Raw genomic sequence first — 26769 nt, forward strand, 5'->3', positions numbered from 1 at the left:
CTCAAAAACTAAAGTATGCGTGTTGCTCGCCTGCTTAAAAACATCTCTTGGCTCCCTGTTGTCTGCGGGAAGAAATCCAAACTCCTTAGTTTGCTGTACAAGGAAACTTCCAATCTAGCCATCTAGTCCCAGCCCTTGTACTTCTTTACCCCACCACTGCCACAGAAAATAATTTCCTGCTGCTTATGCTTTCGCATGCATTGTTCACGCTGCCTTTTCCCCTAGCAAACAGCGCTCTTACCCTTTGGTCAAGACCCATCTTCAAAACCACCTCTTCCTGGGAGAATTATGTTCTCAGGTCAGAATAAATATGACCCTCATCTGTTACCATGTTTTCCCCAGCTTCTCAAGAATATAAGCTCTTACTCATCTTTTTCTGTCTTCTGTTTCTAGCACAGTCGTTGTCATAGCTGGGGTTCACTTGATAATGTGTGTTGATTGAATCAGTTTTCTAATGTTAAAAGGAGAAACCCTAGAGGTTTTGAAGAGGGGCAGGTTGTTTTTGGAGAAGAGCCATGTGGAGTTTGGAAACTAAGGTCTAAATCTCAGTACAGAAAAGGAAATGGAGCAGTAAACCTGCATTTCTAGCACACGCATTAAGTGGAGGTTTGGTGCTAGGCACGTAATGGTTGGTGGAAACGGAGTGTTAAATTGTGAAGATTTTGCAATAAACGTTTGCTCAGTTTAATTTACTTAGAAATGAAGAGAAAAATCCTTAATGCCTGACTGTATTGAAAACTACTGCACTAAGTTCTTTACTAATTGCCACCACTTTTCGTGGCTTTTGGTTTGAATTTTATATAAATTGAACATATGGACAAACTGATGAAAAACCAAAATCATTTCAGTGTTCTAATTTGTGGTCTCATTTTCTCTGTTTAGTTAGATTTTTATTTCATTAGCAGTCTGAGTTAATAGCAGTGTTGGCCTCGGTATAATTTGAATTCTCTTTTTCCCATTACTCCTTGGATTTAAAACAACAAACCAAACCAAAACCTAGCAGGTTATATAGATCTTGTTTTGTTTGTGTGCAATGTATGTACTTAATAAAAGTTGATCATTGAGAGTGATTTTCACTGTTTGAGGGGAGCTTCCTTTATGCTGAGACTTTTATTATAAAAAAACAATAAACTCAATACACAAAATCATCTCAAATTTTTTTTTTTAACTTTCTTTTAACAGTTATGTAAATCTATGTAAAGATACCAGAAAGGGATACCAGTGGCTGGAGGATGGGATGGGATGGGAGGGGGAGCTTTGTACCCTAGACTGCTTTTGAGCCATGTATATGTTTTCTTTTCAAACAATGAATTTTAAATAAAAGAAAAAAGAAAAAACTGTATGGTGAAAGGTTTTGGTATCCTTTATAAAGGATAAAATACTAGATTGATTAAAAATATGCTACTGGCTTTCACTATTCCTTTTTCTTTTTCTTTTTTTTTAGGGGGTGGGGTTGGTACATGGGCTGGGAAATAGACCCAGGCTCCTGCATGCATGCAGGCTAGTATTTCAATATTTCTTAAGAATTGCTAATCTGTTAGCAATGAGTTTAGGGTCAGATCTGGCAGATGTATCCAGATATAATTTTCTTAGTTTTATTTCTAAATATGCTTGTTTATTTTTGTCTAATGGTCATCAGAATTAGCTTACTTGCCATTTTCTCGTCTGTTTTAGGGCTCTTAGTTGTTTGGGAGGATAATTATACAAAATTGTTTGGTTAATATCTCAAACAAATTTCCCACACTTTCAGCTAGTTAAATCTACATGCATTGGATTAAACGGTTGGAATTGACATTTTAAACCGAGTTTTAACTTAAAAGTGGGTTAACTTACACATCCATGAATTTAATTCACAAATTTATTTGAATCCTGAAAATATGGTTTCTGAGAACCATCAAGAATGACATGAACATCAAAAATGAGGTTTGGCCTCTGTGGAGAAGAACGGTGGATACTGCACAGCAGGTCAAAGAAGGCATCCTGTGTGGGTGACATAGGAGTTAAAACCTGAAGAGTGGTGAAGGGAAAGAAGGAAGGCTCCAGAGAATAGCTTGAACAGAGGCCCTGAAGTTAGAGAAGGTGGTGGGTCCAAAGGAAGCAAAAAATGCACAGTGTGTACAAAGGAAGAAAAGACATGGCAGAAGTGAATTCCATAAATGGTGAGGTAGGTAGGGGCTAGATCATGTTGCTTCTAATTTGTAAGTCTTTGGAAATCTTAAGTACCATAGGAAGCTATGAAGGGTTTCTGATCAAGGTGGGGTATGATGAGATTTCCATTAAAAAGGTAATCCCTGCCCAGAGAGGAGAATAGACTAACCAAGAAGATTGGTTCTCAGAGGGCTAGTTTTTAAAAAAACATTTGGTGGCTTGGAGTATGGTAGCAATGGAGTTGGGGAGCCAAGATGGATTTAATAGAGATTGTGTAGGAGGTAGGAAAGAGAGATAACTTGGGTTGGAGGTGGCATGAGGAAAGAGAGACAGATACAGAGAGGATTCCCAAGGCTCAGACTTGTAGCTGGATGGGTGGCAGTGCCATTCTCTTGAGGTTAGGAATGCTGGATAAAGCGAGGTTTATGAATAAGATATGTTAACCACTCTTTACAGAATTTTATTTTTATGTTTTTGAATTTTACCCCACTTGTATTATGTTTTAGTTGTTTAAAAATTATACAACTGGCGTGAATGAAGCATGAAAAAATATACTGAGAGAAGTACTTACTTGAAAGTGAGAAATGGAAGTTATGTTCCTACCTGTCTGGAAACAAAGTTTCCTCTTCCATATCCTCTTCCCCTTTTCCTTCCTTTCTTTTCATTTCCTGTTGCCCAGGGGAACAAGGTTGATTTCTTGTAGATGGCCTGAGCTTTTGAATGATTTCAAAATGAGATGCACAGCTGCATCTTAAGTGTTCTTGTTTGTTTTGAAGATGCTTTTTATCTCTTTGACTTGTGAGTATAGGACTCAGGGGAAGAAGCTTTAGATAAGGCTAAGTTGGTATCCTCACAAATGTGCAAGCTTTTACTTAGGAGTATCAGAAATCCTTTTGTGACCTGATTTTCCAACTTATTTCTTTCTTGGAATCACATAAAGAACTTCAGTAGTCATCTGATGCTCTTAATGTCTTAGAATTACGTCATTATTTTGCTTGATCTGTAATCTGTATAGAGACAAAGCCCATGCAGTAAAGAAAAACTTGTAGATCTGCTGGGCTCTACACTGGATTTGTGGGTACCAAGAAATGAAACTTGTCCTCACTAGGTGGTTCTGTAGTCTATACTTGAACACCTGGTGATGACAAACTTCTACCAACTCCCCACCAGGCAGTTCTTGGTTTTTTTTTCTCTGCATTAACCTTTTTTGTTGTTGTTACAGTCCTTGTGGAACAAGACAAAAAATGACTTGCTTTCCACTGCATTGGTAAAAACTGAACACTGCCTTGTGCAAGCTCAGGGAAGCAGTGTGGAATCTTAAAGTTCCAGCTGTGCTCTAGCCTACTTAAGGAGTCACCCACCCTCAGTTGCTCTCTGCTGTATTGAAAGGACTGTCATGTGGCTGAGCTGGTCTGTCACCTGTCCCCAAAATCAACCCCCTTGTGTGTGAATTGAGGCTCCTTCATTTTAGATGGCCTCATGAAAGTGTTATCTGGATTCTTGGGTTTGTGTAATACTTTCCTCTTCAGTGATCCAGAATGACCCGCCAGAACCTCATTGAGCTCCAGTGTGCCACAAAGATGCTTCTGTTTTATGGTATCAGGCCTGACTGGTGAAAACCTGCACGTCCTATTGGGTTCCAGATAACCCTAGTTGTTTGCCCTCATTGGAGAGAGCCTGTTTTCCCATCTCTTGCTGGCATGGATGGTTCTCCTTATTGCAACCATAACTCCCATTACAACAGTTACCATACTTTATTCCAGACCTGTATTTGATAATGATGAACTGATCTGGTGGCAAAGACTCAACAAGAACTTTGCCCCCTTTCGTTTTTTTCTGATTGAAAAAGCTTGGTGAGTAGCTGTCTTGAAGAAAACTTTTAAAACTGAGTTGAAGCATATTTTTTTAAAATTTAAATCTCGAGGAACAATACGAGTGACTCAGAGGCCTTTCGCCATGGTGTACGCAGGTGAGTGGATTTGGATAAGGAGATTGTAATAAATATAGCTTACTAGATAATTGTCTTGGTAATGAATATCCAAAATTCGTGTCCGTAGAACATTTAGTAACCAATTTCAGGTAGCAAATGTATGTAAGCTCACTTTAGGATGATTCTTCCACGGTTTTCTAATAGTTTGAATAGTACTAAAAATGGTGACAATATGCATTATCTGTTGGGCGATTTATTTTTCCTTAGATGTGTGAGTGTTTGCATCACACTGTGGTGTCATTTTTGTAGTTGTTTATTTAGAATCTGCAGATGTTGTTGATAAATTCACATAGCATATATTTTATCCAAAATAAACAATCATCGTCTCATAGTATCCTCACTTAGTTGTATAATCATTATTAGTCTCAATTTTAGACAATTTTCATTGCTCCAAACAGAAAAATAGCAGATAGACACATCCACATGTGGTGTCATTTTTTTAAGGGTTTGGCACTAAGTTCACTAAGCTTTGGAGTTTTATTATTTTATTTTTTTATTATTTTTTACATGGGCAGGCACCAGGAATCGAACCCGGGTCCTCTGGCATCGTAGGCAAGCATTCCTGCCTGCTGAGCCACCGTGGCCCAGCTTTAGAGTTTTAGAATGTCTTACATTTAACTATCTTCTGGCTATATTAGACCATCTGTTGTGGTAAGAGTATGCGAGTGCAAATTGAATATATTTTATACAATTAATGTTCCTATGGAGATTAATGGAATAAATTAATGAAGTAATAAATGCTTTGGAATTTTAGGGGTACTTCTTCATAGAAGTTAAAATTCATGTCAGGCCAGTTCATGCTATACTTCTTAAGAGTGTCTATAATATGTCCCTTCCTTTTTTGTACTTAAATCATTGTTATTGCTAAGAATGTGACATTGTGATACCTGTTATAAAAGTTCCCCTTTTCCTCTGGAAAATGAATGCTCTGCTTTAGAGCAAGTGAGTGTTCTGTGGTTTTATTTTTTATTTTTATTTTTTTTTTGCTGTGTGATTGTAGTCCTGTTGTGGCAGTAAGTGCTGTGAACCAGGAGAGTTGTTTTCTTGTTTTTGTTTTGTTTTTAAGTGGATCTCAGTGTAGCTGTGTGTGACTGATTGTGGCATGTGTATCCTGAAGCTTGCTTTGTGTGTTTACCACTCCATTCTGCACAAGAGAGTATATGATGTGTAGCCAGGTGTCCATTTTGTGGTATACTTAAGAAAAAAAAGCGTGTTTGTGTATGGGTGAGGTGGTATGGTTGAGCCTTGGCCAGATTATTATATCAAGAGATTGTGATTCAAAATGACCTGGCAGGTTTATTTCATTATTATCTTTACAGTCAGTGGAATTTTTGAAGGGCTCATTTGGCCGGCTCATCTTTAGGAAGTCTGATAGTCTTATAGTGCGTGCTTCTGGTACTACTACAGAAAACTGCACAGAAATCTAGTCTTAAACAACAGAAGCTACCATGTGATTATTCATATTAAAAACAAACTTACATTGGGTACACTTTCTTACATTGGGTACATTTAAATCAGTTCAACAGACATCATTTGACCACTTTTAGTGGAAAACATCACCAGCAAGGCCCTCTGTATTTGCTTTAAATCAGATAAGGCTGAAGTTAAGTATTTCCAGTTTCTCTTCTGTCCTCGCTAGACTTAATCCATGTGACTCCAGTCTGACAAGTCAAAAATGTAAAGTTTTTCCACTTTTAATTTCCACCTTTGTTTTATTGTCAGGCTTTTCAAGTGAAGAAACTCTCTGCCTGGCTCTAGCGAGAGCAGTAACAATAAAACCTAACTTTATTGAGTAAAGGCTGGCTACCGTTGTCCTCAATACCCTACCTGTATCATCTCATTCATTCCTCTCAACAACTCTTTGGCCCTGTGATGTAGGTACAATTATTATCCCCATTATTCAGATGAGGACATTGAGACCCACAAAGGCGACCTGCTCATAGGATTCTAGCCAGGAAAGTCCAATTCCAGAGCCTGTGCTTCCAACCACGGTGAAGCTAACCTACTGTAATAAGACAGTGAACTCACCAAATCAATATGCATTGAAAATCTTCTGGGCACGGAGCTCTGTGAGGCACATGCAAGATGAAGATGGGCAAGAAGTGTGTGACAGGGTTTCTGGCTTCCGGAAATAGCAAGCTACAGCAGCCCGAAGCAGCTAGTTCTATCTTGTATTTGACAAAATGCGTTGGAGCATCACTTCTTTGTTAGGTCAGAAGGGGAAGTGAGTGTTTCCTGGAGTAGGAGAGGCTGGCAGAGATGGGGTTTGTACCCAAACTGGGATTTGAGAGTCCCCAGAGAGGGGAGGTCAATGGTATGCCAAAACTGATGCTCTGGGAAAGACAAGTTGGAAAGGTAGGGTGAAACCCTTATCAAATCTTGCTTGTTGATAGTATTTGCACCAAGGTCCCATTGGAAAGGTTCAAGTTCTAATGTCTGCTCTTATCCACAGCATGGGGAGATGTTCCCAGAAGTGGAAAAGGGGGATTTTAAACCCTGGCTTGTCTTCATGTGATAGGTAGTTTGGGGCTCGCCTCTTGTATCTTTAAGTCCTTCTTGTGGCAGCGTCCACTCTTAACATCACTACAAGCTCTATTTCAATGTAAGAACAGTAAATTGGCTACTTTTGAAGAAACTGGAAACTCTGTGCTCTGTAGGTGTTTAAGAGATTGAGTTTTGCTTTGGATCTCTGTAGGGCCCATGCCTTGTGAACAGATCCATTGCTATTTTATGTTATTGTAGGTTATAGTTATTTTGTTTAATATGTAGGTTCAAGATTTTGCCTCAATTAATACTGGGGATCAGGAGTGGTAGTCTAAGAGGATCAATGATTTATTGTACTAGTGAAGTAGGTAGAGCAGTGAAGTAATGAATCTAATTATTTGTCTCAACCTAAGTGAGATAGCTTCACAAGGTGTTTCTTTGTTGTTTTTGCCTTTTGAGCAGCAGAAGCCGCATGGATTGGAGGACAGTGAATTCAGGACATCCTGTGGCTCTTGAAAGAGTTTTGGAATGGAGGTTACCAACCTGTGCATTTCCTGCTGCTTTTATAGGGGTGCCTGAAACAAGGCATAGAACTGGCAGATCTTGAATTGCCTGATATATATATATATTTTTTTTCATAAACCCACAACTTCTCTAGCTTTTATTTTTGCATGAGCAGGCACTGGGAATCAATCCTGGGTCTCTGACATGGCAGGCGAGAACTCTGCCTGCTGAGCCACTGTGGCCCGCCCCCCACAACTTCTCTAAATGAAAAAAAAAATAATATAGTGTTCCCATATACTACCCTTTTATAAACACCTTGCTTTGGCATGGTACATTTGTTACGATTGATGAAAGAGCATTTCTATGATTAACTATAGTCCATGGTTTAATTTAGGGTTCACTGTCTGTGTTGTGTAGTTCTGTGTATTTTAAAAAATTTTTTATTCTAGTAACATGTACAAACTAAAATTTCTTCCCCTTTTAACCACATTCAAATACATAATTCAGTGCTGTTAAATTTAATTCACACTTTCGTACTACCATCACCATCCATTACCAAAACTTTGTCCCAAATAGAAGCGCTGTACATTTTAAGCCTTAACTCCCTAATGCCTACTACCCCCACTCAGTCCCCTGGTATCCTGTATTCTAGATTCTGACTCCGTAAGTTTAATTACTTCATATCAGTGAGATCAGACATTAGTGTTTGGCTTTTATCACTCAACAGGCTGTTTTCAAGGTTCATCCCCATGGCTGTATGTATCAGAACTTCATTCCTTTTTATAGCTGAATAATATTCCATTGTGTGTATATATACCACATATTGTTTATCCATGCATTGGTTGATGGACATTTGGGTTGCTTCCATCTTTCGGTGATTGTGAATAAAGCTGCTGTGAACATTGGTGTACACATACCTGTTCGAGTGCCTGTTTTCATTTTTTGAGGGGCATATATATATATATATTTATATATAGAAGTGGGGTTGTTGGATCATATGGTAATTCTAAAATTAACTTTCTGAGGAACTGCCAAACTGTCTTACACGGTGGCTGCACTATTTTGTATTTCCACCAGCAATGAACGTGTGTTCCTATTTCTCCAGATTGTCTCCCACACTTGTAATTTTTTGTTTTTTTAATAGTAGTTTTTTTTTGTTTTTTTTTCTAGTACATGTGAAACGGTAGCTCATTGTACTTCTCATAGTGATATCCCTAATGGCTAATGATGTTGAGCATCTTTCCATGTGTGCCTTTTGGCCATTTGTATACTTTCTTTGGAGAAGTGTCTATTCAAGTCATTGTTCATTTTTCAGTTAGGTTGTTTGTCTTTTTGTGTTTTGTTGGAGGGTTTCTTTATGTATTCTGAATATTAAACCCTTGCCAGATATGTGGTTTCTACATACATTCTTCCATTGTGTAGGTTGTTTACTTTCATGATAAAGTCCTTTGTTGCACAGAAAGTTTTTAATTTTGAAGAGGTCTCATTTATCTGTTTTTTCTTTTGTTGCCTGTGCTTTTAGTTGTGAAGTCTAAGGAAACCATTGCCTAATTCAAGGTCCTGAAGATGCTTCCCTACATTTTCATCTGGGAATTTTATAGTTCTGGCTCTCACATTTAGCTTTTTTATCCATTTTGAATGTTTTTTTTTTTTTTTTTTAAATATGATATGAGATAGGGGTCCATCTTCATTCTTTTGCAAATGAAGATCCAGCTTTCCCAGTAGCATTTATTAAAGAGACTATTCTTTCCCAGTTTTCTTCGAGTCTATGAACACAAAGTGTCTTTCCTTTTTATTTATTTAGTCTTCTTTGATTGCTTTTACTAATATTTTGTAGTTTTCTGTATACAAGTCTTTTACATCTTTGGTTAGATTTATTCCTATATATTCGATTGTTTTTTTTTATTTTTTTAACATGGGCAGGCACCGGGAATTGAACCCAGGTCCTCTGGCATGACAGACAAGCATTCTTGCCTGCTGAGCCACCGTGGCCCGCCCATATTCGATTGTTTAAATTGCTGTTGATTTTCCTTGCCTAATTGTACAATGTTGAATAATAGTGGTGATACTGGGCAGCCTTGTCTTATTCCTGATCTTAGAGGAAAAACTTTGTCTTTCACCATTAAGTGTGATATTAGCTGTGGGATTTTTATATGTGCCCTTTTATATTGAGGGAGTGCTTTTCTATTCCTAATTTTCTAAGTGTTTTTATCAAGGAGTGTTGGATTTTGTCAAGTATCTTTTCTGCATCAGTTGAGATGATTGTGTTTTTTTCACCTTCATTCTGTTAATGTGGTATATTATATTGATTTTCTTTTGTTGAATGACACTTGCATACTTGGGATAAATCCTACTTGATCATGGTGTATAATTCTTTTACTGTGCTGTTGGATTTTGTTTGTTTAGTATATCGCTGAGGATTTTTGCATGCATATTCATAAGAGGTATTGGTCTGTAATTTTCTTCTGGTATCCTTATCTGACTTTGGTATGAGAATTATGTTGGCCTCATAGAATGAATTATGGTGTGTTCTTTCACTTCAATTTTTTGAAAGAGTTTGAGAAAGATTGGTGTTAATTCTTCTTGGAATGTTTGGTAAAATTCCCCTGTGACACCACCTGGTCCTGGGCTTTTCTTTGTTGGGAGGTTTTTGATTATTGATTCAGTTTTATTACTGGTTATTGGTTTGTTGAAATGTTCTGTTTCTTCTTAAGTCAGTGTAAGTAGTATAAGTGTTTCTGGGAATTTGTCCATTTCATCTAGGTTATCTAATTTGTTGATGTACAGTTATGCATAATATCCTCTTATAATTCTTTCTATTTCAGCAGGGTCATTAGTAATGTCCCCCTTTTCAGTTCTGATTTAGTCATTGTCTTCATTTTTCCACTTTGTCAATCTAGCTAAAGGTTTGTTGATTTTATTGATATTTTCAAAGAATCAAATCTTGGTTTTGTTGATTCTTGTTTTTTTTATTCTCTATGTCATTTATTTCCACTCCAATCTTTTTTATTTCTGTTCTTCTGCTTGCTTTGGATTTATTTGCTGTTCGTTTTATAGTTCTTCCAGTTTTTGAGGCTAGGTCTCTGGTTCAAAATCTTTTTTATTGTAAGCATTTAGTAGAGCTATGGATTTCCCTTTCAGCACCGCTTTTGGTGCATCCCATAAGATTTGGTAGGCTGTATTTTCATTTTCATCCACCTAAAGATATTTCCTAATTTCCCTTGTGATTTCCTCATTAACCAATTGGTTATTTATTTATTTATTGGGGTTCACGATTTCTCTTTTATTTAAAAGGGGCCCTTATTCTCAAATATGCTTGAGAAACACTTGTGCAAAGGGTCTAGGGTTCAGGTCCCACCTCTGCCACTTTCCAAGCTGAATGATCTTAGGCAAATTCCTTCAACTTTTTAAGCTTCAGCCTCTCATCTTCAAAATGGAAAAAATGTCTTAAGTTCATTGCAGGCATTAACTTCTATAATTCTCATAATCAGCACCAAATGATAGATCTTTGGCCAGAGTTAAATATCTTTGGACTAAGCCATTTCTGGCCCCACCCACCTCTCTCTTTCTCTCTGTGTTTTTTAATGCAATTTTATTGAGATATATTCACATACCCTGTAATCATCCAAACTGTACAAACAGTGAATCACATTACATCATGGTTGTGCGTTCATTACTTCAATTTTTGAACCTTTTCATTATTCCAAAAAAATCATATAAAAATACAAGTTGAAATGAAAAAAAGAAAAGAATACCCAAAACATCCTACACCCCTTATCTGCCCCCACCATTATTTATTTATTTTTTGTCCTTATTTTTTTTTTTTACTTATCCATCCATATACTGGTTAAAGGGACTGTCAATCAGTTGATTATTTAAAACTGCATTATTTAATTTCCACATCTGTGAATTTTCCATTTGTCTCTGTTATTGATTTTTAGCTTCATTCCATTGTGATTGGAGAAAATATATTCTATGATTTTGGTACTTTTTAATTAATTGAAACTTGTTTTGTGACCTAAGATATGGTCTATCCTGGAGAATGATCCACGTGCACTTGGGAATTTGTATTCTGTTGCTGGGGAGATCTATATATATATATATCTGTTAGGCCTAATTGATTTAGAGCATCATTCAAGTCTTCAGTTTTCTTATTGATCTTATGCTTGAATGTTCTGTTCATTATTGAAAGTGGTTTTATTGAAGTTTCTTACCATTAATGTAGAACCATCAATTTTTCCCTTCAAATCTGTCAGTATTTGCACCATATATTTTGGGGTTGTTAGGCACATCTCTATTTAATAATTGTTACATCTTCTTGTTGAGTTGAGCCCCTTATCAGCATATGATGATCATCTTTGTCTCTCATAATTGTTTTTGACTTAAAGTCTGTGAATATAGCTACATCATCTCTCTTTTGGTTACTCCTTACATGGTATATTTTTTCCTTCCTTTCACTGTCAACCTACTTGTGTCTTTTAATTTAAGGTGAGTCTCTTATAGACAGCATTTAGTTGGGTCATAGTTTTTTTTTTCTTTTCTTTTCATATTTGTTTGAATTTTTTTTATTGTGAAATATAACGTACGAAGAAGAGAAAGATAAGCAATAATTTTCAAAGTACACTTCAACAAGTAGTTACAGAACAAATTTCAGAGTTTGTCAGGGATTATCATTCCACTAGCTCAGATTTTTCCTTCTAGCCTCTCCAAAACAATGGAGGCTAGAAGAAATATCAGTATAGAGATTCAGCAGTCATGCTCATTTGTTACATCTTATTTTTCTCTACTATAACTCTTCTTTTCCCTTTAATCCTTCTCCCAACCTATTGGGAAGTTTAGGCAATGCCCATTCTGGCTTCTTCATGTTGAGAAGGGGTGTCGATACTAAAGGATAGGGGGATGTAATTAGATGATAATCTTGGAGAGGCTGGTCCCTCTGGGTTTCAGGATTTATCTGGCCTAGGAACCCTCTAGAAATTATAGGTTCCAGGAGAGCAAACTTAGCATATGAGACTTTTAGAGTCTCAGTTTGAGCCTTAGGTGTTCTGAAGAATTAGCAGGAGTGATGTTGGTTGGGGGTTAGCAAACCACAGCAATTAGCAGTATCTAACCGAAGCTTGCATAAGAGTGACCTCCAGAATAGCCTCTTGACTCTCTTTGATTTCTCTTAGCCACTGATGCCTTATTTTATTACACTTCTTTCCCCACGGGTCATGCTTTCTAATCCATTTTGCCACTCTGAGTTTTGACTGGAGAATTTAATCATTTACATTTAAAGTCAGTACTGATAATGGACTTTCTTCTTCCATTTTGCTACTTGTAAGTCAGATAACTTTTTTGTCTTTCAATTCTTTCATTAATGCCTACTTTTATATTTATTTGGGTTTCTGTTGTTTGTTTTTTTTGCATTGTGCCCTATTGAGGGCCTTCTCTTTTCTTTCGATACGTTTTTCATTTATTTTACTTGTGGTTACCATGGGGTTAAAATATAACATCTTAAATATATACCAAACATCAAGTTTGATACCAACTTGACTTTAATTGCATGCACACACACTTTTCCTGTACCGCTCTGTCCCCCCACTTTTTTTTGTACTTGCTACCAGCGATATGTTTGTATATTGTAAGTCCCAAAAACTGGGCTGTTTTTGCTTTTTATAATTCTTTTTTCTTTGTGCTCCTCCACCTCAGCCTGCCTGCTTCATTTCAGTTTTCTGTCTTCAAGTTTGTTGATTCTTTCTTCTGCCAGCTTCAGTCTTCTGATGAAACCCTCTTGGGAATTCTTCATCTTCGTTGTTGTGGTCTTCAACTTCAGTAGATTTGTTTGGTTCATTTTTAAAACTTCTGTCTCTTTATTGATATTCTCATATTATTCTTTCATTGTTTTTCTGATGTCCGTTAATTCTCTGTGTTTTTCATTTCCTTGAACAAACTGAAGATCACTTTTTTAAAGTGTTTGCCAGTATATATTCATTGCTATTTTCTAGATTTTTATCCTCTTCCTTTGGGTGGGCCATCGTTTCCTGTTCCCTTGTCTTGTAATCTTTTTGTTGCAAACTGTACATTTTAATATTTTAAAATGTTGACTCTGGGATTTATTCCCAGAGACATCTATTTCTTCAGTTTCTAACCAGCTGGTGATATGACAGATTTTCTTAAATGTCAGTCCTCTTATCAGGAAGGTCAGCCCAAGGCAAATGCAAAGTGCAGGGTCCCCGTTGTCTCTTCTGGGCCTGTGTTTTGTCATGAGCTGTGTTTGTTAGTGGCCTTAGAAGTTCTCCTGTTTACAGGCATTTGAATGCCCCCTGTACATTCCAGGAGCGAGTCCTTCTCCCTCTCTTGGGTGTTCCCCTGCAGGATTTAAAGCAGGTAAACTTTGCTGCAGCCCATCTGCCTCAGCTGTTCTTTATACTGCTTTCCTTGTCTCAAACTGCATTTGTGTAGTTGGAAAATTTAGTGAGATAGGACACGCTAGAGAGGGGTTTCAGTCTTTTTCAGCTGGAACGAGACCCCAGATCCATATAGCTGAGCGCCTGCTGATTCCAAACTGCCTTGTATAGGGGATGAGGATGCCATGGTTCCCCAAAGCTGAGCTTTCTTGTGCAGGCCAGCAGATGCAGACCTTTATCTGCCCTCTGCAGCTCTGAGGAAACACACCATCTTAAGTCTCCTCTGCTGCTTTGTCCAGGGCAGTTTGGAACAGTGGCCACCATCAGAGTTGGGGCCCCCAGCTATCCAAAGTAGCTAATCAAAAGCTGTGATCAGCATTCAACCTAGGCCTGTGTCAGATCTTGGGGAAGTAGATTTTGTGTCCCTTTCTGGCACTAGTAAGCTCCCCCAGGGGCTGGACTCACTGCTGCCTGCTGCGAGAGGTGATGGTAACTGCTGCGTTGAGAGACCAATTCACAGATATTTACCGGCCTCTTCCTCCAGCTTTCCCCTGCATGTTGCACAGGGTTCTACTGTCCTCTGGAGTTTCGAAATAGTTGATTCAAACAGTTCCTGCCTGCTTCTTAGTTGTCCCAGTGGGGGATTCCTGGAGCTTCCTATTCCGCCATCTTTCCACAGTCCCGTTCTTCCTGTTTTTCTGATAGGTCTGTGGAGAAGGATTGCTTTGAAATTAGTAACAGAAAGATAATTTCACCTTTGTGTGCTGCCAGCTCAACTCTATCTGGCATATCTTCTCTGTTTACCACTGTCGTTATTGCCATCCTTATTTCGCTCATGGCAATTCAGTAGTTTCAGCAGAATAGTGAAAAGAGACCTGGATTAGAAGAATCAGTTCCCTGTGTCCTTTTTTCTCAGCCACCAAATCCCATCATCACCTGCCCCTCCCTGGGAACTGTTTCTTGACTCCTTCCAGGTCCCAGGTTATGGAATGCTAGGGTGGGTGAGCACACTGGCTTTCCACTAAGAAGTATCTTGGCCAGCAGAGACCCCTGGGGCTGTCGAGTAGGAGTCTGCAGAAGAGCTGAAGTGGGAAGTGGTTGGGGAAAGAGGAAGTGATATCTTAAAATGTGAAGGGTTTGCCATAAACTGTGGAGGGTTTGCCACGTGGAAAAGGGTGTGGGGAAGGGAAAAAGTACTTCTAGGCAAAAAGAACCGCTAGAGTACAGGCCCTCAAGTAGAAAAAGCATGAGGATTATTTGGGGCCAGGATGTGGCAGGAAGTACAGTGCGATTAGAGAGAAGGGTTTGAGGGTGTTGTATGTTGAGATGGGATGGAAGGAGTATCAAGATGTGAGTCTGGTAGAATAGATTGGGGATAGGTCACGAGTCCTCTAGGGCTTTTAAGCAGTGACATGGTATAAGCAACACTAGTTTGAGAAGAACATTGCTGACCCTGTGGGAAAGTTAAGCAGTGGAGGAATCGTGTTCAAATTGCCGAATGAGCTTGGGATTTGGTACCCTGTGTAAACTGAATGATTTCTTGCTGGGTTTTTTTTGTTGTTATTGTTGTTGTGTTTTGATATTTTAAAGCCAGAACATATGGACCATTTTCAGAAGAGCTGTTAAATGATAATTGAAAGGTGGTGACATTGATTTTTCAGCAAAGAGAATTCAATTCAACAATGTTTACACTTCTGTAATTGCAGTTTACTAACTGGTGCTTATTTAAGCTCATCAGACACTGAAACTCTAGAGGAGAGAGATTAATTTCTTTTCCCTCGGAATTTTTGAGGCAGGCACTGAAATTGGGATGTACTTAGTAAAAATGCTATTTATTTATGATAACCCCACTGTCATAAGCTGGGAGTTGATGCTGTTAGGAGAGAGAGCAAGCAGAGGGCTAACTAATTGCTGTTCTGGCTCTGGATGAGGGCTTTACAGACTGGTAAAAGTGGAATTCATTTATGAAGGTGGAGCTGATGAACTTAGAGTAGTTACACTCACTGCTCACCTGCACAATGCTTGCACCCCACCCTGTTCACAGTCTGCCCTTCAGACATTCCCTGTTTTCTTCTTGTGGTTCCACCTTTTACAGATTAAGTCCGCCAAGAAAGAAAGCAGTGTGTTTAAGACTTAAAGATGTGGGCTGGACCTGAAAGAAGTCAGTTGGCAGGCTCCAAAGACAATTAGTGGTTTATTAATTATTGTAGAGATACAATATTACCTTTTATACTTAGGTTTTCAGAGTCCTCTGTCCTCTGGAGAGGACACAGTATTTTTATTTATTTGTTTTTTTGGTAGGCCTGATTTTCTGAATTTCAAAGCCTATACCTACAGACTAAGGGACCCTGACTATAAACAGCTGGCTGTGGCCAGCAGGGTGGTAGTAAATGGAGGGATTACCCCTCGTCAGCCTCGTGGGTTGGACAGAACACATACCTTAAAGTTAAAATAATTTTCGTCACATAAAACTAACGTACATATTTTATGAGAGAAACATGGACTGCACCATTTGTTGAGACAGTGGTTGGCAACCTTTTTTGTTTATTTTTGTCTTTTAGCATGTTCTTGTTTGAGCTGTAATTGTACAGGAATGAGGTGGGATGCTGGGAAGCTCGAGTGGGGTTTGGGGGTAGCAGGAGGGGCATGGGACTTGGTATGCTCCTTTTGCATGGACACCTGGGTGGGGAAAGGAAACTTTTAATATTGGGAGCATCCTGCTAGACAGGGCGTGTGGCATTCCATGGCCTTGTCGCAGTGGCCTTGTGAGATACAGATATTCTGTTCTCCAAGATGGGAAACTGAGGCTGGTATGTTAACATTTCTGGCTCACACAACTCTCTGGAAACTTTATGGCTCATTGCCGCAGTCAAGAAGAGACATTCTTTAGTTACGGATAATCGATCTGATTATACCTGGGTATATAGTTCCTTTCTGAGCAATTCTAAACAGCTTGGCTCAATTCATTTGTCTTGATTAACAGTTTGCTTAGGCTCGGGCATAACATGTTATTTGAATACCTCAGAATTCATTTGAATGAACCTTAACTGAGTAGCTACTATGCTTAGGATACGAGATTTAGGCCTGGTGGAGCCTGGGTGGCTCTTGCCTTTGGGAAATTATGAAAAGAATTTGTAGTGGGGTGCTTTGACAGGAGGAACAAAAGCATGAGATATGATGCCTACAGGAAAGCTCAGGTTGGTCTGGAGGTCCGGGTATAATTGGGTGTTGAGGATGCAGTACTAGAAGTGATTGGGTTTGGAGGTTCCACACAGTAGCCATGTGGGGAGGAAGCATTTGCCACTTTTCTTCTCTATGTGAATAGGGAGTTGTTGTAAAATCTTTGTGCAGAGAAGGGACAGGTAGGTCGAAGGGACAGCTTTGACCAGTGGTGTGCCTTGGAGACATTCAAAAGGATACATCCTCAGAAGGGGGACTTGGCTGCCTCTGTGCTCTGGGTTGCTGCTGTGGGTCACTTCACTGTTCATTTCTGGCCTTAGGCAGGGAGCACACCCCACGTCATAGGTACACGATGAACTGAGCAACACTCGGGATCTCAGAGTTGCCTCAAGCCACTGGTGTGATGCACAAACATAAGGAGGCTTTATTTCTGCATAGCTGTAGACTTCTTTAAAAGCTCAATCACCTCCTCCAGCTTGACATTTGACATCTTAGTTATCAGCTCCAGGTGAGCCACCCCAAGAGGGGGACAGTGTGACCTAGGAAAAGTGTGTCAGGATGGCAGGAAACCCAGGCTCCAGTTTGGGTCCTGGTGCAGTTTTTTGTTCAGATCCCTTTCGTCAGCTAGCGCCTTTTAGGTGCTTTCAACTTAATGTATTATGTTTATACGGTTGGCATGTTGGTTTACCTATTATTAACATTATTTACATAAGGTATGGTTTTCCTTTAAAGGGCCCAAAGCTTTCCCAGCACCTTGTTGTCCTTGGGCATGCAGTATGGATTAGGATTGTTGGTTGGTCAGGAGAATGGCCCTGAGCCCTGTAAACTGACATGGGTAGCACTGAGACTTTAATCCAATCTGTGACTCTGTTCTCTGAATCCACTTTTCAGTCACACTGGGTCTTTGGCTACCAGTATTCCTGATAGTAATAGAGAAGCTTATAGTTCTTGGCCCCAACCCAAAAGGAGAGAAAGGATGCCTTTACCTGTCTTCACTGGGGACCACAGGAGGTGTGGATGTGTGACTTGTAGTGATAATTTTGCCACATCATTTTCACCCTCCATAGCCATCTTGCCTTCTTCTAAAAATCAGGCAAAGTAGTAAATCCCTATCCACTCCTTCCATTTGTTCTTTCAAGTCTCTGGTGAAGCTGGAAGTGCCTGAAAAGAGGTATCTGTAGCCAGGGCCTACCTAATCTACAGGCTTTGGGCCTCCCCCTGGCACCCCAGCTTTGGTTGTGTTGCCATCTCACAACCACTTGCATTGGACTGCTGTGTAGACAAACGCATTGAGAGCATCAGCTCTGTGTCCAGGTGTTGAGAGCAGAGTGCTCCCCCTTTCTCTGTGCTGTAGGGATGGGGCCACTTGCCAAGAGCACCATGGTTGCCCCCTCCCCATTCACTTTTTTTTTAATTTACATGGGCAGGCATCAGAAATTGAGCCCAGCTCTCTGGCACAGCAGGCAAGAATTCTGCCCATTCACTTTTGTTAATACTAAATTTTGAAAGGCTAAGTTGTGTTTGATGCTTTTTGAGTCTTATCACCATTAGTCCTCACAACATACTAAGTTGGTGTAACTGACCTTGTCTGGGAGGTAAGAAAGTTGGAGTTTCAAGGGAGAGTCCTAATCATAGGAGGTACTCTTAAATATATAGTCGCCATTGTATCCCCACTTCCTATACTTAGTTCATTTAATCCTTACATTGACCTTCTGAGGCTATCTCCATTTATAGGCAAGGAAACTGAGGTAGAGGGTTTGTATAACTTGCTCAAGGTCAACCTTACTAGTAAGTCAGGCAGTCAGAATTTGAATCCAGGCTAGCATACCACAATATGAGTGCTCTTCTCTTCATCTTTACTCTTTTGCATTCTTTTCATAAGTAAACATTTCTAATTTGGGGGTGATTTAAAGCCAGTGCCTTCTGTTTGATTCATTTACTAGTGCTTTTTTCATCTTTAAAAGGGGAAGAGAAGTAGCTAATATCTTTCAAGCACCCGCTAAATTTCAGGCACGTGTTATATGTTTTCTCTTCCTTATCCTAGAGTATGAACTTCATGAGGGGTTTTTTGTCCTTTGGTTTGTTTTGTCCACTGATGCCAAACGCCTACAACAATGTCTGGCTCTTATTCAATGCTCAGTACATATTGGTTGAATGATTGATTGAATGAATGAATGAATGAATGAGGCAGGGAAATGAAAGAGGTAGAAACGTTGAGACAGAGCAGTTGATAACTTGCCCACACCTTGGTTGCAAACAACTATTGCATTTCACACCACAGATCTTTTCTTTACCCATGTTAAATGGGAGTAATCAGATCTATGTCATGAGATTGGAGAGCATTATATAAAACACTATAAATACTTACCAGTGTCTGGCACAGTGTAAATATTCGGTAGGTGGTGTTGGGTTGTTTGTGTTTCAAGCTTCTCTTCTACCTACGTCTTCATTTGGGGGAGATGGCTGTTACATACATTAACAAAGCTGAAAATTTGCTAGCTGTTGAAACTTTAAAAAATATATTTTATTCCTCTAACGTTCCCATCTTTGCTGTATTATCTGTGGAGTGCTACAAGTAGTAAAATTGGTGAAATCAGTTTAAATCTACCTGGGTGCATTGGTAGTTGTTGGCTAGATTTAGATTAAATTATATTTGCATCCTGTTTGCAAGCACAGACTATTGCACTGCAAGGAACCTTGGAGATCATGGTCCATCTCTTCTCCTGACATCCTCCTTAGTTCATGGGTGAGCACAGCAAGATCCAGAGAAATGCCGGGAGCAGGACAGGGAATAGAACCTTGTTCTCACGTGTTAAGAGTCTCTTAGATGTCCCAGCACATCCTGCCAAATCCAGCCTGGATTTTTGTCCCCAGTTTGCTTATTTGAACACCATGTAGTGAAGCCAGTTATTCTGCTAATGAAGTTACTAAACAGATTACATTGATAATCGACCAAGAGCCAATGAGTCAAAATCACACTGCTGTGTAGACAGTTTTTCCCACTATAAAGTGTTCATATTTGCTGCAGATAATATGAGGGAGTGTGAAGAAAATAAAAATTACCTGTCATCCTATCCTAACAGAGATTGCAAAGGAAAACATTCCTAAGGACTGAAGAATTTTTCCCATTCGATTTTTATTATTTTGTTGCATGTAGTAATTCATCACTGTAGAAAAATTCTAAATGAACCAAAAGGAAAAAAATTCCAAAAAAGCAAACAGGAAAAGAAATGAAAATTACTTACTCTGATAAGTTGGAAATATTCATTGTTAACACTATATATCTCCTCCAGGGGGTCTTCTATAGATAAATATATTACAAAAATGAGATATAAACTAAAATTCCATTTTTTACATGTCTTTAAAATCATTATGTCATGCCTATTAAAATTTTAGTTGATAAGTATTTTTGGATGTATTCAAATATTCTTTGATATGAAAAAATCAGGTTTTTTTAGGGGGTGTCATAGGTTGGTATTTTAATTATTTTGCCTTTGCTGAGCCCTCAATGTGTGAGGAGAGGAAAGGCATTCTCCTGGGTTAAATAAATCCAATCTAGGATTAATTTTTACTGTAAATTATGAATATGTATTTAATCAGAAATCAGTTTCTTCTAAAGAAGAAATTACTGAACTTACAATAATATATTTTTACAATATACATCTGTTGTTTTGTTACCTCAAACACATGAGAGTTGCCAGCTAAAAAAAATTGAGATTAAAAAATCCTGAAGGATTAAGTTCTTGTGAGAGTAAGATGCTTTCCCTTTTACATAGGACCCTGTATTGTAAATATTATGGATGATGTGGCATGTTGTTTACCTGTGGTTGTATTTTTGTTGAGTATTTTGCTTTGCTCAATGTTATGTTCTTTGGGCACCCTAGCACAGTTATTCCCAATCTTTTAGAATAAAAGAACTTCTTTTAAAGTTAAAAAAAATTTTTTTAGACTAAATGATTTTAATTTATTTTATTTTTAGAATCTGTTGGGGACACTCTAGTGACCCCCCCAAAAAAAAATCTATTAAAAATAACACTTTTAACAGAATTTTATCTTTATTAATTATAAAAACATTTTTTATGCATTTGCAAAATCATAGTACACGTGTGTTTAAGTAACTTGGTTTGTAGAAACTTGATCTGTGAATAAGTGGACTCCCTGAAAAAACTCCCTGGAGACTTCTGTTCTAGAAGAAGGCATATACTGCGTATGAATAACTCTTAAGGTCTAATGCCTGGAAAGTAATCATTAGAATTGAACTGCAAGTGGAATTCTTTGCCTCCTTGATTTGTGTTGGGGAAAGAGGGAAGCCAAAAAAGATCCTGGAGTCCACTGTGTGATGTTATGATGATGCATTTTGTTCCCACCTGCTCATCTGTTGAATGGTTTCCAGAGGTGCCCTTCACACCACTTTGTTCTTATTCTTTCAAAGGAAAGAATATTAGAGAAGAGAATTGAATCAGGCAGATTGCCAGAAACATTTTAACATCTCATGGTCCTTTTAATAAACCTAATGTGGTCTCTTAGAGAGAAAACTGGATTTGTCTGAAGCCCAGGCCCAACACTGATTATGATTAATGAAAAAATAATAAACTCGTGTCTTGTTTTTTCCATCTGTAAAATGGGCAGGATAGCTTTCCTTACTCATATTCTTAGAAGGGACATAATGACACCCCTCAGCAGCATTCTCTTTCTTTTTAATCAGTAAGAGCAAACAGAAAATCTTTGTGGGAATAGAATAGATGTTATTCTATTGGACTTTCATATAAAGGGAAAGTGTCATAAACCTAGAAGAATCCTAAGCATCCTGAAAACTTCCTTAAGCAGGGCAGCAGCCGGAAGATCAGACAGTGGAGTGAGACCTCCTTCAAAAACTTCATCTCCATTCTCCTGTGGTCCCATTTTCCTCTCTTTAAAGTGGAGGTGCTGGTAGCTTATTCAACAAAAATTTCTCCTGTATTGGTATTCTTGGGTTCTGACAGTCAAGTTCTTGCGCTACGTAGCTCTACTTGTCATCCGTCTCCACCAAAATGCAGGTGGGAGAAGCTGCCTCATTTCTGGTGTTCTGTATTATCTGAAGGAAAAGCACTCAATGTTCCATCATTTTCTGGGAGTCAGGGTAGGCAGCAGGTGTTCTGTTTAAGTTTTATGCAGTGTCTGTATCTTTTCAACACATTTATGTCATCTTTATTTCAAGCTTTTATATGCTTCTCAGTTTGCTGTAGGAAATCTTCAGCAATGTCTTAGCCAAACAGGATAGACAAATAAGTACCTGTCACTTGAGAAGAGGAACAAGTGGGGTTTGGGAAATTAGTACCCCCAAAAAACTATGCTGTTTAGATTTTCTGCACATAGTGGAACTGGATTCTTAAAAGATAGGCAGGGGAAATTATTTCTTATGTGTGGACCTGGTGAGAGAAGCGGAGATGCAGCAGACCTCCTACACAGGACTGCTTCTCCCTAGAGCAAATCTCTGGGAGTGTGACCACCACCCCTCTATAGAGGTAGACCAGTAGACCGGAGTGCTCTGCGGTGGCCAGGCTCCCATGGAGGGATTGGAGGCAATGGTTATTTTCGATGAACACTGACCTCACAAAGGTTTCCAGGGAAAAAAACCCTCCCAACATAACTTCAAGAATTCTAAAGCGAATTTACCATTCCCATTCTAGTAGAAGTTTGATAAACGGGGACTCCATCAGCACCTTCTTTTTTGCCTTTGTTTTGTAGCTGTTAGTAATTATCTTTTTTTTTTGTATATAAAAGGTAGAAATGAGTTCATCAGTTTTTTTCTGAAAAATTTGGGGTTTAGTTTGTTCTGAAGACTTGTTTAATTAGAATCCTACCTACCCACCCCCACCCCTTTAATAGCTTGCTTTGGGTCCCAATGACTGGGCAATTTGGATATCTTAGTAAGTAGATTCTTTATAAGAGATGCCATTTGAGGAGGGGGTTATGGATGCATACGGAACTGTGAATACATATGTAAAGTTTTCTCTTGAACCTACCTTACATTTTTTTTCTTTCTTTCTACCTTGTCTTTGACCAGGAGAAAAGATTTTTTTTTTAAGGCATAATAGGGCCCGAAGTAATGAATACCAGTCTCTAAGGGCATTTAAATCTGTAAACCAAAGCATAAATATCTTTATTCAAAATGAATTGCTTTTTCAACCCTGATGCTTTGCAGCATGCTTTATTATCAGGTGGCTTGTTAAAGCATGTCATTAATCAAATGTGTCGTGTCTCCCTCAAAATTTCATTAGAAAGGTATGCATCAGTTCACATCCCCCTGACATGAGGGGGCAGTGAAACAGAAACTTGAGAGAAATATTGAGGAGGGGAGACAGATAAAGGCACTGCGACACCTGGTCCGCCTTCTTTCACTTCCTTTCCTAGCTCTGCCCCTGTGAGCTGTTCTGTTGTTCTTGGAGAAGATGGAGGAAGCTGCTGCGTTGGGGTGATCACTGGATCTCGTGGCTCCTCTGGCTCTAGGAATGGGCGGGGTGGAGAAGGGAGTGGCTCAGGACGGGGAGTTCCTTCCCCAACGCCCAGTGCTGCTTCATTCCTTTCCCCAAGACCCAGTGCTGTTTCATCATCCTCATGAAAAGAGGGATGGCGGTTCTGTCCCCTGTCCTGAGACCTGGAGGGGGGTGAAGAGAGCCTGTTCCCCTAGAGGGATGATAGAGCCCAGCCTCCTTTCTGCCCTCCCCCCACCCCCACCGGCTGCCTAGGGAAAACCCTGCCTTCAGGAGTGGGACACTGGGGAAGGAGTTGGAATTGAGAGAAGAGGGTGGAAAGATAGCTTGAATTTACTCCTGTTGTTTTAGTACAGAGCAAGAAGTGGTTCTGAAGTGGTTGTGTGGCTGTTCGCATGAATGCAATTGATAAAGTTGTGCTTTGCTAAGATGAGTGTAATACGTGTTGACATTTTTGGATGCTGAATGCATAGGCAAATAAAACTAAGAAGTTAAATGCTGAGAGAGTTGCTGTTTTACTGATAGCTTAGTTGAAACTAGCCTGACTGGCTGAACTGTTGGAGTCAATTGGTCCGAACTACTCCAGGTCATAATTTTTGTTTGATCTACTGAAAAAGTGTCTTGGACAGGTGCCGGTTTAAATCAGGGAGTGGATGGTTCCAGTCCTGCTTTATTCTGCTTGGTTCTGCTTTCTCTCTCTCTCTGAAGCTGGAGGGGAAGGATGGTGAAGGAGAGGCACTTCACAGCCTGACTCCTCCTCTTCCTCTCCCTGCCCTGGAGCAGTAGCATCAGTTTTCAGAGTATCGGGCCTGATGCTAGGCCCTGCGGCTGCATTTTAAAGTATTTTTCAGTATGATCAGTCATCATTCTCCAGAGTTTCTTTTCATTTTCAGGGGTACCTGCTATTAACTGTTTAGCTCCTATTCAGTAACTCTGCTCACTAACTTATGCCCAGTCAGGAAGATGAATGCTAACTGATTTACTGTGGCTGCAAAAAAGCATTAGTTAATTAGACTTTTATACCTCAGACACCCTTTGTGCACTTTAACACAGGGATGCTAAAGACCTAAATCTCTGAGAAAAAAGAAAGGAAGAGGACAGGCACTTTTCCAGTTTAAGCAGCATGTTGGTCCATGTTAATTAGGCATTTGTCCCTTAGAAAGTGCCAGCTACTGTGGTATTTCTGACATCAAACTCCTGTCTGATAACTCAGTTGGGCCCCCAGCCTTTTCTCTTAATTGATGGGAAGGGAAACTGCAGCCCACACCCAGAATAAGGAGGGAACTGTTACTTAAACATTTAACATTTTCAGTCTGAAGAAGTTGAAGAGCATTCTTGTGTGGTGTGTTTTATTGGATTAAAATAACCAGTTGAGCTTTTTATAAACAGCAATGACAGAATCTCCACCCAAATTTGAGCCTATTTCAAATGACTAGCTTTTGCAAGCCTTCAATAAATAAAAGTTTAGTAGTTACTGTTATCCCAGGTCAAAAAGTACTGTTATTATCTAAGGCCCTTATATTATTTATATATCTGTTTCGTGCTAACCAGTGTTTTGGAAATTGTCACTTAATAGTTTAGTGTACAGTCAGATTTCTTTATCGGTATCAGCAATCCCTAAATGAGTTAAAGCTCCAAGCAGTACACCCAGTTTTTAAAACCATAATACATATAGTGGGCCAGTAAAATTAAAATGACATGATGGTTTTGTACGAGTAACTAGATGAAACATGTTTTATTTTGTTTTATGATTTTAAACAACTTCTTTCTAGTTGCCGGAGAAGCCAGTCCTCACGGACAAGAGTATAGTTCTACCTTATTCATGATGTATGTAGAACAGAAATAGTGAAAAGATTGTTTTTGATCTAGGGGTAGCCTTATTTGACTTCAAACCTTACTTGCTTTGTCTGTGGTTTCTAGCCAAAGGTTCATACGTTTGAGAGCGCTTCATTTTTAGAATTGAACTACTTTTTTGTGCACTGAATGAATGCAATATGTTAACACTCCTGTATGGCCCAGAATTGCTTGGCTGCCCCTTGCCCTGCCTGCCTGGTACTGGCTGAAAAGGTACCATTGTTTGTTCTGCAAACACTGGGTGATGTTTGTTTCCAAGGTGACTGGTTCTATTGCTGCCCTTTAAGCAAGGGGGGATGGGGGTAGAGAGAAAGTTGGCTTTAAACACCTGAGAGCATCCTGTTCGGATACAGTCTTGTTTATGTGTATCTGTGTAAGTTGAAAATTTATTTTAACTGAGGTAATTGGAGAAGAGTTGTGAAAATAGGAGGAAGAGACTGATTATCAGTAAATTTAAAATACAAGTAAGTTCTGAAATATTTAACTAAGTACACTTAGAGTGAATAATAAGTAATGATAAACAATAAAATTAAAGATCTAATTAGACTGAAGTTAACTGTGTTTACATTTGGAGAAAACTAAAGGATTAAGGGAAGAAAAATATTTTAGATGGTAACTGTTGAAATGTTAAGTTTATCTCTGCATAAAGTAATTCTTCAAATATAACCTATAAGCAACTATTCAAATGAATAAATAAATGTTTGAGAGTACAGTTGAAATCTGTTATTGATGAGGTAGCTGGGCCTTCAAAAGAAAGTGTGAAAGAATTTGAGATATAAATAGACTTTTCGGTTCTGTAAAAAAAAAATTAGAAAAATGTTAAAAAAAAAAAAAAAGACATACCTGTGTCAAAATTTTCCAAAAAGAAAACCCAAAAAATGCAGGAAAACAGATTAAAAGCATCTTTTCGTATTGATGATAGATATGTTGACTTATGTATTAGTAGACTTCGGGAATTTGTATTTTGTCTGTTAGAAATTTTAGGTTCAAACTAAGGGGAAAAAATATCTTTCTCTCTTCTTGGTTCCCCACCTCCTCCTTTTTTTTTATTGGACGTAGATGCTGTTAACAGAACTTTGCCTTTTCGCTCCTATCAGGTTTAGTACAGTTCATGCGCAGGTTTCAGTAAACATTAACTACTTTTATCAGGGCTTGCAGTGCGCTGAATGGTTAGCAAAGAGAGTGTACTGCAAGAAACAGATGAAAATGAGAGAGTCCAAGGTCACATGGATGATAGAATTTTTTTTTTTTTAATATAGAGAACTACTGAAAAGACATCAGGTTTTAGATTTATCCTCTTTAGTTATGTGGGCCTAAGACAAGGCTAGTTTGCCTACCATTTTAATGTACTGAGGCTAAATAGATTTGTTCAGATGCTCGATTTGAGTGACAGGGCGAGTGACTGATTTTAAAGCATTTTTTTTTTACTTTCTATTCATTAAAAAAAAAGAAAAAAAGAAAATCTCAGCTTTCTTCAGGGCTGTCTTCTAGCCTGAAAGCTTCTCAAGGTCCCAGCATAGTTTTTTTTTTTTTTTTAAAACATTTATCAGGATGATTCTGAAGATCATTTTCAGTTTTAAAGGGGTTTCCTTTTTTCCTTTCTCAAAGATTATTTGGGATTGCCCTCTTGATTACAGTCTCTTTTCTGGAGTTAGCACAGTCATACACCAGATGCTAGGATGAAATCTTGCCAAATATAAAATAATATGCTTCTGTCAGAAATCACGTATTAAAACTTTTGCCTCTT

General features: G+C 38.7%; 1 protein-coding gene across 7 annotated transcripts in view; it reads left to right on the top strand.

Moving 5' to 3' along the window:
• Nucleotides 1–26769, top strand: part of RREB1 (ras responsive element binding protein 1) — a 189605-nt gene that overhangs the window by 50400 nt on the left and 112436 nt on the right. The window contains exon 1 of one of the 7 annotated variants that reach the window (XM_077143517.1): nt 1242–25486. The exons of the other annotated variants lie outside the window; for them this stretch is intronic. The gene's annotated coding sequence lies outside the window, so the exon portion shown is untranslated. Of the gene's footprint in view, nt 1–1241; nt 25487–26769 lie in introns of those variants that run through there. 7 annotated transcript variants of the gene reach the window in all.

This window comes from Tamandua tetradactyla, chromosome 25, assembly GCF_023851605.1.
Source record: "Tamandua tetradactyla isolate mTamTet1 chromosome 25, mTamTet1.pri, whole genome shotgun sequence".
NCBI lineage: Eukaryota > Metazoa > Chordata > Mammalia > Pilosa > Myrmecophagidae > Tamandua > Tamandua tetradactyla.